This window comes from Bos indicus x Bos taurus, chromosome 20 (genome assembly GCF_003369695.1).
Source record: "Bos indicus x Bos taurus breed Angus x Brahman F1 hybrid chromosome 20, Bos_hybrid_MaternalHap_v2.0, whole genome shotgun sequence".
In the NCBI taxonomy this organism is placed as follows: domain Eukaryota; kingdom Metazoa; phylum Chordata; class Mammalia; order Artiodactyla; family Bovidae; genus Bos; species Bos indicus x Bos taurus.
Window position 1 is genome coordinate 16,808,190 of NC_040095.1, and position 14,427 is coordinate 16,822,616.

Below are 14,427 nucleotides of genomic sequence, written 5' to 3' on the forward strand. Positions count from 1 at the left end.
TATTTGCAAATTGACTAAACTAAAGCATTTGACTGTGTGGATCACAACAAACAGGAAAATTCTTAAAAAGATGGGAATACCAGACCACCTTACCTGCCTTCTGAGAAATCTGTATGCAGGTCAAGAAGCAACAATTAGAACCAGACAAAGAACAATGCACTGGCTCAAAATTGGGAAAGGAGTACATCAAGGCTGTATATTGTCACCCTGCTTATTTAATTTACATGCAGAGTGCATCATGCCAGGTTGAATGAATCACAAGCTGGAATTAAGATTGCCAGAAGTATCTACAACCTCAGACATGAAGATGATACCACCCTAATGGCAGAAAGCAAAGAGGAACTAAGAGCCTCTTGATGAAGGTAAAAGAGGAGAGTGAAAAAGCTGGATTTAAAACTCAACATTCAAAAAACTAAGTTCATGGCATCCAGTTCTATCAATTCATGGCAAATGAGTTCGGTTCAGATGCTCAGTCGTGTCCAACTCTTTGCAACCCCATGGACTGCAGCACGCCAGGCTTCCCTGTCCATCACCAACTCACAGAGCTTGCTCAAACTCATGTCCATCGAGTTGGTGATGCCATCCAACCATCTCATCCTCTGTTGTCCCCTTCTCCTCCTGCCTTCAATCTTTCCCAGCATCAAGGTCTTTTCAAATGAGTCAGTTCTTCGTATCAGGTGACCAAAGTACTGGAGTTTCAGCTTTAACATCAGTCCTTCCAATGAATATTCAGGACTGATTTCCTTTAGGATTGACTGGTTTGATCTCCTTGATGTCCAAGGAACTCTTAAGAGTCTTCTCCAACACCACAGTTCAAAAGCATCAACTCTTCCGTGCTCAGCTTTCTTTATGGCCCAAGTTCCAGTCTTTGGCTACTTGACACGAGGAGCTGATTCACTGCAAAAGACCCTGATGCTGGAAAGACTGAAGGCAGGAGAAGGGGTAGAGAGAGGATGAGATGGTTGGATGGCATCACCGACTCAATATACATGAATTTGTGCAGACTCCAGGAGATGGTGAAGGACAGGGGAGCCTGGTGTGCTGCAGTGGGGTCTCAAAGAGTTGGACACAATGTAGCAACTGAACAACAACAATATCTGATATGTGACTTATATGCAAAATATATAAAGAATTTTTACAATTCAAAAAAGATATCTAATTAAAAGGCAAAAGATGAGGGGAGGTTTCTCAACCTTATAAACACTATCTACAGAAAACCCACAGACAACACCATACTTAATGGTGAGAAACAAAGCTTTCCCACTAACATCAGGCACAAAGGAAGGCCATTCCCTCTTACCACTCCTTTTCAACACGGACCTGGAAGTCCTTCATAATACAATAAAGGTAAGAAAAGAAAAGGTATATAGATCAGAAAGGAAGATCAAATCTGGTCTGTCTGAAGATGACATGATCATCTATGTAGAAATCTGGAAGAATCAACCAAAATCTCCTGGAACTAATGGGCAATTTATAGCAATGTTGTGGGATACAAGGTGAATATACAAAAGTCAAATGCTTTCCTGTATACCAACAATGAACAAGTGGAAGTGAAAATTAAAAACACAGTATCATTTACATTAGCACCCCCCAAAACTAAATATTTAGATATAAACTGAACAAAATATATACATGATCTCTATGAGGAAAACAACAAAATACCAATGAACAAACTCAAAGAACAACTAAATAAATAGATATTCCATGTTCATGGATAGGAAGACTCAACACTGTCAACATGTTACTTCTTCTCAACCTGATTTTTGGATTTTGATTGGAACCAAAACTCAAAATTTTCTTACAGATACAAACAATCTGATTCTAATCTTTACACAGAGAAACAAAAGACCTGGAGTAGCCACTACAATACTGAAGAACAAACCAGGAGACTAACATTATCCACTTCAAGACTTACTGTAAAGCTACAGGAATCAAGAGAGTGATTCCGGTGAAAGAGTAGACAAACAGATCAATGAAACAGATTGGAAAGCCCGGAAATAGACACCCATAAATTCAATCTTTGACAAAGGAGCAAGGGCCAAACAATGGAGGAAAGACAGTCTCTTCAATAAATGGTACAGGATCAACTGAACCTCCATATGCAAAACAAAACAAATCTAAACATAGGCTTTACATCTTTCACAAAAATTAACTCAAAATGGATTACAGACCTACATTTAAATATAAAATTCTAGAAAATAACCTAGGAGAAAACCTAGATGACCTTGGGTGTGGTGGTTTGTTTTTAGACACAATACCAAAGACCCAATCCATAAAAGAAATAATTGATCAGCTGGACTTCACTAAAATTAGAAACTTCTGTTCTGCAAAAGATAGTATCAAGAATGAGAAGACAAACCACAGACAGGGATAAAATATGTACAAAAGACATATCTGATAATGAATTGTTATCCAAAATATAAAAAGAACTCTCAAGACTACCTGGCACTCCATGGGGTCACAAAGAGTTGGACACGACAGAGTGACTGAACTGAACAGGACTAGCTGGCAGTCCAGTGGATAAGGCTCCGTGCTTCCACTGCAGGGGACTCAGGTTCAATCCCTGGTCAGGGAACTAAGATCCTGCTTGCTGTGCAGCATGGCCAAAAAAAAAAGAAGAAGAAAAGGCAAAATGCATGCTGCAGTCCCTGGGGTCACAAAGAGTCGGACGTGACTGAGCGACTGAACTGAAGACTCAACAACAAAAAAATCAGTCTGATTAAAAAACGGGCCAAAGACCTTAACAAACACCTTACCAAAGAAGATATACAGATGTGAAAATAATCAAGAAGGTGCTCCACGTCATATGCTATTGGGGAAACACAAATTAAAATGTCAATGAGATACACTACACCTATTAGAATGGCCAAATGGTAGGCAGCAAGAACGTGGAGCAACAGGAACTCTCACACATCGCTGTCGGAAGTACAAAATTGTATAACCGCTTTAGACGACTGTTTGGTGGTTTCTTAAACATACTCTTACTATACAATCCAGCCATTGCATCACATGGTATTTACCCAAAGCAGCTGAGAACCTTTGTATCTACACAAAACCCTACACATACAGGTTTATAGCAGCTTTATTCCTAACTGCCAAAACTTGGAAGTAATCGAGATATTCTTCAGCAGGTGGATGGATAAATAAACTGTGGTGCATCAAGACAATGGAATATTATTCAATGCTACAAAGACAGGATCTACCAAGCCACAAATAAAAAAGGATTGAGAAACATGTGGAGTGACTTCAGTTTGAGGTGATGAAATGTTCTAAAATTGTTGGTAGTGATGACCGCACATGTCTGTGAATATACTAAAAATCACTGAATTGTATGCTTGCAGTGAGTGAATTGTATGGTCTGTGCATTATATCTTAATTAAGCTGTTATTTTCTTTTAAGTGCTCTAACTATGTAAATGCCGAAGTTAGCACAAGACCAAGAAAAGTAACTGAAGAAATGAAAAACATGTGGCTGAAGTATTAATAAGTAATGTTAATAAGAGCAAGAAAGAGTAATAGTTTAAGAAATTAAAGCAAGATTAAAGGACATAAGACTTCTGCAATAATATGGAAGGTTCCAGAGATGCTCAGTTCCGTTCAGTCGCTCAGTCGTGTCCGACTCTTTGCGACCCCATGAATCGCAGCACGCCAGGCCTCCCTGTCCAGCACCAACTCCCGAAGTTCACTCAGACTCACATCCATCGAGTCGGTGATGCCATCCAGCCATCTCATCCTCTGACGTCCCCTTCTCCTCCTGCCCCCAATCCCTCCCAGCATCAGAGTCTTTTCCGATGAGTCAACTCTTCACATCAGGTGGCCAAAGATTGGAGTTTCAGCTTTAGCATCATTCCTTCCAAAGAACACCCAGGGCTGATCTCCTTTAGGATGGACTGCTTGGATCTCCCTGCAGTCCAAGGGACTCTTCAAGAGTTTTCTCCAACACCACAGTTCAAAAACATCAATTCTTTGGCGCTCAGCTTTCTTCACAGTCCAATTCTCACATCCATACATGACCACTGGAAAAACCAGAGATGCTAGTCCCATTCAAATCCACACTGCACCATTTGAATTCACTTCAGTTTCTCAACAGGAAAACTCTCCTCCATACGTGCATTATAGGTTGTTTAGCATCCTTGCACAGTATACATAAAGACGGTTTTGACTCGAAATGCTTCCATGTATCTCCAAATACCTTTACGTTAAAGAACCATCAGAGCTATTGCAAAATTCTCTACAAGATGTCATGCAGTCAAAGACTGATCTACTTTGGGATAAAAAATACACAATAAAACATAGAAAACAACAAGAAAGAGAGGAGATATTCCCTTGCTTACTCTTCTCCACTCCTAAAATATTCTATCTATTGAAGAGTTTCAAAGGACCTACAAACTCTTTAGTGGTAGAAATCCAAGTTTAAATCCTAAACCAATTAGAATTTTAAAAATGGTCTTTTTTAGTCTGTTGTGTAATTAGAGGAGTATCTATAATGTCAAATAAAAAAATACTACATAAAATATATGCAGCAAAGCTATATAAATAAAAAATGTCTAAGAATAAAGACAAGCGAGAAACAGAATTATAAAACAGTACTGTTCTAAAGTAGTCCCAGAAGTTAGAGAGATTTTAACAGTCTACACATTTCATTTTTATGATGAAAAATGATTTTTTTTTTAAGGCCAAGAATTTTCACTTTATATCTATTCTAAATTTGCATGGGAATATTTGCTTGATTTCTCTTCTGTAATCCTAAAACATTCCAAGAGCTTCAAATCATGATGTATTTCTCTTGACAAGCACATACCAAGAGATCATGGTGATATATTAAATATGCACATTTAAGTAGATAATGTGGTCAATAAGTGCACTCTCATCAAAACATTCAGGAGAAAGCTTACAAACTTGGTTTTCAGTAGCAAGAGTTGATAAGCAATAGTTCTGCCATATTTACCTAGATCTGTGATAGCAACATTTACCAAAAGACAATCCTCCTCATGAAGGGGACTTTGAGCCTTATAATCCAGTTTTAACTATAAATATTCATCTCTAAAAATCTTTATGAAGTGATGTCAAGAGTTTAAAATATTTAACAGACTGAGAAAAATGAAACAAAAAACATTTTTGATTTATTACTTTTCTTTTACATAATGCTCCACATACATATATATTGTACACTTTCATCGCATAAAAGGAAAATAAATTTGTGTTTGTTAGCAATAGTGTGTTTATCTTTAATTCCACTTTGAAGTCTTTTCATGTTCTACGAAAGCTTCCACATCAACATACTCCTTTACCAGAAAATGTCCTGCTGCTGCTGCTGCTAAGTCGCTTCAGTCGTGTCCGACTCTGTGCGACCCCATAGACGGCAGCCCACAAGGCTCCCCCATCCCTGGGATTCTCTAGGCAAGAACACTGGAGTGGGTTGCCATTTCCTTCTCCAATGCATGAAAGTAAAAAGTGAAAGTGAAGTCGCTCAGCCGTGTCCGACTCTTCGAGACCCCGTGGATTGCAGCCTACCAGGCTCCTCCGTCCATGGGATTTTCCAGGCAAGAGTACTGGAGTGGGGTGCCATTGCCTTCTCCGAGACAATGTCCTACTAGGATGTAAAAATAAACTGATTAATCTGCAGTGCCACCTGATGGTGAGAAGTAAGTAGCACATCCCAAAGAGTATGTTCAAGCATCCTTTTCCCTCAATGACGCGGGAAGAGAAGGACACTGCGATTCTCTTTAGTGACCACCTGGCCAGGACAACCATCTGCAAGGTGGCAGGGAAACTTCCTTAAACCACTGTCTCTACTTCTTTACTTGAACGCTGCATCATGAAAAATACTCTCATCTCTAACAAGAGAAAATGTGAGATGAAGATACGTTTTTGAGCTTCATACAAAATAAAATGATGGAACTTAAGAAAATGTAATATTCATAAGCAACGTTTTAGCATAAAGAAGACTGAGAAATTGTGGAATAGGAAAAGGCAGAGTGATAAGAGGAGCAGGATGAAAACCCCTAAAGAGAAAAACCTCGCAGTAGTCCACATTTGACAGGACAAATGTTCAGAAAGACGAAGAATGGCGAAATACAAGCCATTGAGAGTGACATAATAACTTGAAAGCTCCAGTTTTCCTCCTGGAAGAATAGGCACTAGGCAAATAACTTGAATGAAGAGTAGCCTTTTTGGTGAAATGTATAAACAATGCAGTATTTACCATAAATTACTGGAACATCCCCTACAGAGAGATGAGGGGAAGATGTCATTTTTTCAAAGACAGTTAAATGCCTGCAAGTCAAATCATGATCTACAGTTCAAGTCTATGAAAAGAAGAACAGAAGGCAGAAAACATAATCTGGAGGAATTATGGATAGGAAATATTACAAAATTGCTAAACTGCCTGGGGTCAAAAGCAAACTAGTCAAAGATGTGTCAAGGAAGAAATGAATTTCTGTGAAAACTAGGGGAAGAGTTCCAACATAATGAAAATAGAAAAGTTATCATACTAAAAAGCTTAAAGAAATGGATATTTTCATTACTGTGAGAAACCAAAATCTTAAAGCAGTTTGCCCAAAAAATAATAGTTAAATTTGAATCTGACCAAGCTTCTAGACAGCACGACCAGCACAGTTAGAGGGGAACTAGGCGGTGGTGAGATGAAATAAGAATGACCATGAGCTGGTAACTGTGAAACCTGGTGGTGAGCAGATAAGGTTCATCAGACAATTCCACCTACTTTTATGTATGTTTTTTAAATGGCAGCTAATGGAGAATATGAAAGCTGCTCATTCCTGACAACACGTGCTCTGGGAATCTTTAACTGCAGTAGATGTAAAGTGCTCCTTCCTCTACACCATTCTTACCTACAGAACATACTTCTATTACTACATCTATTTCCTTGTTAATTTGAGTCCCACCTACAAAATTAGGAGCTGCATAAAGGCAAGAACTGTGTCTTATTCATCTATACCTGCCTGCACCTAATATAATATGTCAAAGAGGTAGTAAATGCTCAGTAAATGTTTGAGGAACTTAAGGCAATAATGTGATTACAATTTCTAAGAGTGGAAGGCAGGCTTTCAGAAAAGGTGAAAAAGAGGTGAAAGAAACAACGTTTCTGGAAGTACAGGAATTACATCACAGTAGAGAGAGAAATATCTATAAAAGATACTACAAAAGTAAACAGTCTGCTGAAGGGCTAAAAAACAAATGAAGGAATAAACGAACCAACAGTTCACTCAGTATCGTCAGCTACTGAAATGGGGCACACTAAGCCAATAAACGACAACAATGCTTTTCACTGGGAATATCTAACTTCCTTTGTTCTAATCCTGTGCTCTTCATCAGGTTTCTCATATTTACTGGCTTATCATTAGACTTTCCCACATTCATTCATTCAAATATTTATTGAATACCTGCAAATGCCAGACATTATTCTAAGCACTTAGGATACAACAATGCACTAAAAAGGCCAAAAAAAGAAAAAAAAAAAAACTCTGTTCTCAGGAAGAGTATATTCTAGTGGGTTGAGACACAGAATAAATGTGTAACCTACATTGTGTGTAAAAAGGCAGTACACAGTGCCAGGATGCAGCTGTGAGAGAAGTCCCATCCAATAAACCCACGTATTGTGCCGTACTGGGAGTTTTCAGTAAAATGGCATTGAAATACGTCAGGAAGTCTTTTGCCTGTTTGGTATACATGGTCGTCCCCATGACTGAACATACCCTCACAAGTTAAGGAACTTTTCCTCAACAACAGTGACACCCACCAAGGCAACGCTGAGCAGTGAGGCCCCAACTAGTCTCACCACCACCTTCTTTGACATCTCTCTAGGTGAAAGGAAAAACACATATTTGTATAAAAACTGCTAAAGAACAGCAATTATGCTTACTGGTTTTAAAGTTCCTTGTCTGATGCCAAAGAAATGAGAAGGAAAAACTGTAAGTGTGATTCTGGACAAGACACTGTTCTTTGGGAGTAAATAGCACAGCCCAAATTTAATAGACCATAACTGACCAAATTTTAGTCAAAACTTTTTGCTAACTGTTAAGGGATCATCAGTCCTCTACAAATGTATGTATCTTTGACTAGTAGTTTCCAATTACTGATCCAGGATATCGTATGATTTGTCTTAGAAGAATCTCATAATCTTGCTGTGACAGTTTAGCCTGAAGAGTCATTTGTATTTATAAAAATTGATTCATTAAAACATGTATAGGCTGTATACCCAGTAGCATCTTCAGAATTAACAACTGTTCTACATTTCATCACTAAGATAATATTTTGCATCATTAAAATAATTTCCTATCACCTTGGAGCCATCTATGCCACTTCTCTCAACAGTAAAAATATCTAATTTAAGCATTCTGTTTTACTGGCCAAGAAACTGCATTCAAAAGGTAAAAGAGATAAATTGTGAATCCAGTATGGCCACAGGCAAATTAGTGACATGTCTGGGAATTTAGAATTCAAGCCTCCCATCACAACCCCATGCTCTCTACTGATCACCCAATTTTTTCTTTTAATTGGACTGGTGTCAAATACCAAGTGAAATTAACTGTTTTTTAAAAATCTTTAGACTTGAGAACCAAAATACAATAAAGACTATAGTTTATCTTCCTGATAAATATTACAGCAAAACTGAAAACCTAAATTAACAGTCAATGAAAACACAAGTTAAAAAGCTTAACATTAGAAGAAGAAATTGTAAATGACTAAGAAGATAAAGGATTACTATATAGAATATATATGGAATGCCTGTAAATCAACAAGAAATAAAAAACAGGACGAAGGATATATAGAGACAATTCACAGATGGGAAAAGTCAAATGGTCACCAAGTATCGGAACAGACAGATAGCCTCACTGGCTATGAGGAATTTTTTAAAAATTGAGATATTACTTTATAATCATCAGACTGGCAAAAATTACAAAGTCGAAAATATTCAGTGTTGCAAGAACCTATGTAAACAGAAACCTTTAAGCACTGCTGCTAGGAGTATACATTAGTAAAGGTACTTCAGAGAGCCATCTCGCCATTAGCAGTGACATGTGTGTGTGGGGGGTGTGGGTGTGTGTGTATGTATCCTATGATCAGGTAATATCCTATGCCCAGCAGTTCCACACTTGAAACTGTAACTAAAGAAACTCCTGCACAGGCTTACAAGGAAGAGAAAAGGATAAGGGTGTCTGTCTTGGCACTGTCTACAGTGAGAGCTAGAGACAATACACTACCCCTCTTTAATGGAATGGATACATAAAATATATCTTATCTTCCCCCTGTAGAATGTGTTCCCTCTGGCTGGAAAATTCTTCCCTCTAGCTATCAGCATGTCTTGCTGTTTAGCTTCAATCCAGTTTCTGCTCAAACTGTCAACTAATCAAATAAGTCTTCCCTCACTGCCTAATCTAAAATATAAAATAGCTTTCCCTTCAATCAAGAAACTCTCTAATCTGAATATCCTTCCTTCTATTTTCTAATCTTCCATTTTAATATTTTTAACTGTCTGATATTCTAATATACATGTTTTTATTGTCCAGAATCTCGATTATAATCTAAGATCTAGAGACCAGGGACTTCGACTTGTTGAAAGGTACATCACCAGAATCCAGAAGTAGTATCGGGCACGAAAGAGAATGATGAATAAATATTTGTTAAATAAATGAATCTAGTGACTAAATCCCAATCTCCGTGTACAGCTGTGTAAAGTCAAGTATTTGACGTTTCAAACTCACTCAGTCTAACCTCCAGAATATGTAACATTCACATTTTTTTCAACTTTCTGGTTATTCAAATTCCATTCACAGTACTCAGCAATAAAGCAGGAACTACCCTGAGAAATAAATAAGAGAGTCCTTCAATTCAGTTCTAGAGAGGAAAAAAGACAATTACAAAAGACATTATAAAAGCTATACTAAGCTGTTATTGAAGAACACTCAGAAGACCTAACTCACCCTAGGAACGCTAAGGGAGGCTTCCCAGAGAGCAAGGCCGCATTTGTGCTGAGTAGAAGTTATCCAGATGAGCACACACGGGTATTCATCAGACAGGGGATGGGTATGTTTGAGGCAAAACATACAAACATCTCAACTTTAAAAAAACATCTAACCACTTCTGAAGAACTGTAAACAATTCAGCATGACAAAAGAATGTGAGGCAGGAAATAACAGAAGGTGAAAGCAAAAAGCAAGCAAGACGCAAAGCATTATGTCTCTATTTCCTAAGCCTGGTAGTTTGGATTTTTATCTGAATGCCTGCATAAAAGGACTGCAGAATAACAGTACAATCAACCTACAGAAAAAGAAAGGGTACAGAGGGGTGGTGCACTGTCAGAAGCAAGGAAGTTTTTTAGAAGGTTTACACAGAAGGCCAGATAATACTGATAATCTGAACCAAGGTGGTAGCCACAGAGAAAAAGTAGATGAAAGAGATGAAACAAGATTTGGTTAATTAGTATATAGAAGAGTGAGGGAAGGTCGGCACATCAACGTAATAACAGGGAAGAGTTAAGGTTCTGGGTGTCTCCAACTGAGTGACAAGTTGTACACAAGAATCACAAGAGGAAGGGAAGCAACTTCAGAAAGGGTGAGATACACAGTTTTTTTGACATGAGTTTAAGGTGTCTTACAACAACCACAGTGCGTCAGTGCTTAAGGGTGATGTATGCTCAACAGAGATTTGGGAATCATCAGAATAAGGACAGAAGTTGAAGTCATAACAGATGAAATCCTTCAAATAGAGTAGGCAGAGAGGCAGAAGATAGTACCCCAGAGTGAAATGAATGTTTAAAGTGGCCAGAGAAGAGAGAAAATATACCAAGGAAAGACTGACCAAGATATAGAAGGGACGTAAGCAGACTACAGTGGCACAGAAACGTAAGAGAATTTTAAGGGGACAATCAGTCAAAATGTCAAAAGATTTACAAGATTCCATTAGATTTCAGACTAAAGAGACCAATAGAGACCATCACCCCATCAAATTCAGTGACGGCAACAGATGGCAGCCTTCAACACATCGAAAAATAAATAAATAAGTAATAGGAAGGTGGAGAAAATGAATATAGACAGCTCAAGAAACTTAAAAAAATTATTACAGATAAAACTGAAGAGGAATCTAGAGTGAAAAGAGTATATTTAAGATGAGTGCAGTACGTTTAAATCCTAGTAAGTTAGAACCAGTTGAGAGTAAAATGGATAACCAACTGTTATGGACTGTATTCCCCAAAATTCATATGTTGGAGCCCTAACCCTCAGTATCCCCAATATTGAAGATAAGATGTTCGAAGATGTGATTAAGTTAAGTGAGGCTATCAGCGTGGCCTTTCATCCAGTGTGATCGGTGTTTTAAAGAGAAAAAGAGACACTAGAGGCTCTAGTGCTCAAAGGTTCAGCCACGTAAAGAGGCAAAAAGAGCGTGGTCATACGTAATGCAAGGAGAGAGGCCTCGGAAGCAATCAATTCTGCACTAACCTTGGTCTTGGGTTTCCAGCCTCCAAAACTGTGAGAAAATAAATTTCTGTCGTTGAAGCCACCCAGTCTCTGTTTTTTGTTATGTCAGCCCTAGCAAACGAATACATCAAGTAAACACTGTCCCTGAGGGGAAAAAAAATCCAGAGCACAATTAGAAATGAACAGATAAAGGTGGAGGAGTACGTGGGTGAAAGAGGGCAAAAGCAATGATGTTCCCAGCAATTCCTCTGTGAAGCAGAGGCCAAGATTATCCAGGAAAGAGTAAGGAAGGAAGGAGATGGCGGGCTAGGAACCACCATGGGAGACAAGAGTAATTACTAAAGACATCCAGGATTAGTAGGCTGCCTTTCCATTAGTCAACAAATGTTTGTTACTGAATGAATACCTAGCTGTCATTCATGAATGCTTTAGTTCAGTTTTGATAACTAGCTAAAGAAATGCATTATAGTGAATCAGAACCTGAGTTAAAAATCTAGATAATATGTGACCTTATGCAAGTCACTTAGCACTGCTGGGCCTTTAGCTGCTTCAACCAGACAAATCAGACTTGATATCCAGCATAAGACCACCTCAGATTAAAAATAAAAAGTGCTATAATTTTTATGCAGGTTTGTGCATGACCTTGGTCTTCAACTTTTACCAACCAACGTAGTGTGCCTCAGGCTATAATGTACATTCACGTTATCTGGAAAGCTTGTTAAAATGCAGATTCCGATTCAGTAGGTCTGGGTTAAGCTGGCGAGTGTGCACTTCTAACAAACTTCAGGTCATGCCATACACCACATTTTGAGCAGCAAGGGTAGAACACTGATCCAGCTCAAGTTCTACAAAGCTTTTAACTGTCGACTTATCTGTAATCAGCCTGACATTTAGAAAACCAAGCAAAAACACTCCAGATTCACACCTGCCCAAAATGTGTCTTGCTGTTTCCTAAAACACTCTGAAATTAAGTGACAGTCCCCATTTGGTGCAGACAGGAAAAGAAAGGAACTGTCATCAATAACACTAAACTAGGGAAAGCCCAAGATTAAATACAAACACACACACATACATATATACAACACAAAGGTTAAAATCTATCTAATCACACATATTTTCTTTCTCAAACTATGAACATTTCTGGAAAAACACACGTACTTATCTCTACAAAGATTTTCAGTACACTTTAACTGCCAAGGGTCTACAAGGATTCTTTTGCATTCTAGTTTGATCCTGAATCATCTTCACCTATTTATTTATAACATCCAATCATTATTATCACAACTAAATTCATTTGTGTTGAGTATTTCCTTCTGCTTTAGGAAGTGTAACTAGGGCAGCGACAGTCCAGCTGCCCTAAGGCTGTAATATACTGCCACAAATCACTGCTATAATTAAACTGTTTCTTTTATTCCCTGTTTTAGGAGTTACAGGGGGAAAATTCCACAATCCTACTACACCAATAGGGAGAGATATTCAGTCTAATTTCACAGAAAGCTTCTTCAGTGACAAAAGATGCAAGGGAATGTCATGAAAAGCATGTCGTAGTAACACTGCCTTTAACCTGAAGCCTCAGTAATGAATAGAGAAGTCTGAAATAACGTGAAAATGAAGGAATGAACTCCCAATCCGTGAAAAAAAATAAAAAGCATTACGGCTGTAAACTGCTCTTCCTTATTCCCTTCTGAAGAATAGACAAACTGCAAGGGCACTACCGCACTACAACCGAGCTCGTTCAAATGGGGTGGGGAGGGGAGATGTCAATTGCAATCTTGGCTCCAGGAGGCAATACAGCAATCCTACCTATGTAGTCAAGTTAATCTGAAAAGATAATGCTGCCCTCTTTCACCACCACGTTCACAAAAGGATAAAGAAAAATGACAGATGCAATGGGCCTCAATATAGTATTGCTGAATCACAAATACCCTCAAAACCTGCAGAAGAAGCTGGGCTCAAGCACTGGCGGCCATACCTTAGCAAGTAGGTCCTCTATGAAAATATAGAACTTCCTTCACTTTTTCTCTAAAGGCAAGCAAGGATCTAATAGTCAATTAAAGCTTTCACAGCATTGCTATTAGCAGCAATGTCGTGGATGCAATATGCAAAAACATACAAGGATTTTATACTAAAGACGACCACGATCTCTGCAAATTAGCACCACCTATCCCCCAAGGGCAAATGCACCACCCTAACCCGCAACGGCAGCCACAATGAGCATCCTACGTCCTCATTTTGACACCCAGTCCCTATTTCCCCGGACCCTGATTCCTCCGCGATCATGCTTCCCGCTGCCAGGCTTACTGGGGCAACCTCGAGCTCCCAGGGGTCCTTAAAGTAACAGAGAGCCAAGCCTACAGGCCGCCCTCTTCTCGCTACTGCTATGCCTGGCCTCCCAACAGCCACACGTTCTTCCCTCGCCTCTCAGGTCTCCGCTGCCCAGCCCACTCCTCCCTTCCACAGGCGCGCGCTCTGAGGCTCTCAAGCCGGTGCCTCACTGTTTGGCTCGGTCCGGAATAGTCGGTCTCTCCCGCTTCCACGCCCCAACACGAAGCGGCGTCGGCTGCTTCTGCGCCCCACGCTTCCAGTCCACACGCCGCCGCCTACTGATGCCGAAAGCGGCTTCTAGGAACGCGCCATGTTCAGCGTCGCGGCTCTAAACGACACGGGCGCGTGAATACTGCGTCACGGACACCGGAGCGCGTGGACTAGGCAAAGGGAGAAGATGATAGGAGAACGGAGAAAGGAGAGGGAGGAGCTTTCTCTTCGAAACCAAAGGCGCCGGCCATCAAAGGTAGCACTGTGCGCTTGCGCAATATAAGGAGCTGGGACCCCGGACGCAGCGCAATCTGTAACCATGGAAACCATAGGTTCGCTGTGCCCTGCTCCCAGGAAAATCAGTTGTTTCCTGGGTTGATTGAAGCTTAAATCAAAATAATTTCCCCTTTCTTATTATGGATATCAGCTGCCAAACTGCACTGTTTTACAGATCT

The 14,427-nt window shown here is 39.4% G+C and overlaps 1 protein-coding gene across 3 annotated transcripts in view; it reads right to left on the reverse strand.

Annotated features, from left to right (window-relative positions):
* The window catches only part of IPO11 (importin 11), a 203,399-nt gene extending 189,291 nt beyond the window's left edge, over positions 1–14,108 (reverse strand). For 2 of the 3 annotated variants that reach the window (XM_027519917.1, XM_027519919.1), the window contains exon 1: positions 13,933–14,108. The gene's annotated coding sequence lies outside the window, so the exon portion shown is untranslated. The remainder of the gene's footprint in view (positions 1–13,932) is intronic. The other variant, XM_027519916.1, reaches the window with a different exon arrangement.
* Positions 14,109–14,427: the final 319 nt, after the last annotated feature.